The 1,127-nt window shown below is 33.5% G+C and overlaps 1 long non-coding RNA gene across 1 annotated transcript; it reads left to right on the top strand.

The window, feature by feature from the left end:
* Positions 1-7: 7 nt before the first annotated feature.
* LOC121963394 lies at positions 8-1,127 on the top strand. The gene is made up of 3 exons (XR_006107243.1): positions 8-91; positions 698-738; positions 1,103-1,127. It is a non-coding gene; the product is annotated as an uncharacterized LOC121963394 (long non-coding RNA).

Consider the following 1,127-nt stretch of genomic DNA (forward strand, 5'->3'; position numbering starts at 1 on the left):
TTTTTTTTTTTGCAGCCATGGTGTTTAACTGATTTCAGCTATGTATTAGCCTCCAGATTGTTTTGGAGAGGAACTGGCACACAAGGACAAGGTGAGAACAAGTTTTGCTCATAGAAACCACGTGCAGGCACAAAAAAAAGCTCCTGTGGTTTAACATTGTTTATGTGCATTTAACAATATGAAATGTATTTTATAATATACAAAGATTTCAAATTAATATTTCAGGGGACAATAGAAGAGGGGATGTTAAAATATATTAAATTAATTACATAAAAAAGATAAATATATTGATAATTTAAAACAGAGTTATGTAAGTGCTTTAGGCCAAAATAAATGCTGAAATGATTAAAACATACTTGGGTTCATAATAAAACCATAAAGTGATCAGTAAGGTCCCAAAGGTAAAGTTTATCAAATTTGGGTCCTTGACCTAATTTCTGTCAACTCAGGGATCCTTTACACACAAGAAAGGGGTCTATTTGTTTTTATTTATGCTTTATTTATTTCATTTCCTTTTTATTTTGTTGTTTCATCGCTTTTGTTGTTTTTATTTGAATTTATTTGTATTGAAATTTTCAATGTCAGAACCCAAAGTTGCTGGTAATTGTTGATTTAGCTGCTTGTTTATAGAGGTTTTTTTTTTTTTTTTGCACAAAAAGCACTGATAATATGAATTTTTTTTTCTCTTTATATTCAGAAACCAGACTGACCAGTGACCATGGGAGGCAAACCGTCAGGGTAAGTCACTATTATGTTGCTCTAATTTTCTGTCTTAACTAGCCTGGTGCTGTTACCATGTGACCTGTGTTATTTAATTTCATTGTATCCTCACTGACGGACACTAAAGTCAGTAAAATCATCTTTCTTTTCTTGAAGGTAAAATTGACGTCAAATATTAGGACCTCTGCACCCTTACAACAATCCAATAATGCAATGTTAAAGTGAGAAGTAGAGCAAACTGCTGTGAGAGGAGAGGAATTATTTAGTGGGAACAGAATCAACTTTTGGTTAAAAAAGTTGATTTAGTTAGTTTCTGTGTGTCCAGCAGTTTTCTGGATGTGTTATAATCTAATTTCCCCCCCTGGTGGTTTTTGTCTCCTAGAGAGAGCAGAGAGGAGTCCGGCGCG

This window comes from Plectropomus leopardus, unplaced genomic scaffold (genome assembly GCF_008729295.1).
Source record: "Plectropomus leopardus isolate mb unplaced genomic scaffold, YSFRI_Pleo_2.0 unplaced_scaffold11121, whole genome shotgun sequence".
Classification (NCBI taxonomy): Eukaryota; Metazoa; Chordata; class Actinopteri; order Perciformes; family Serranidae; genus Plectropomus; species Plectropomus leopardus.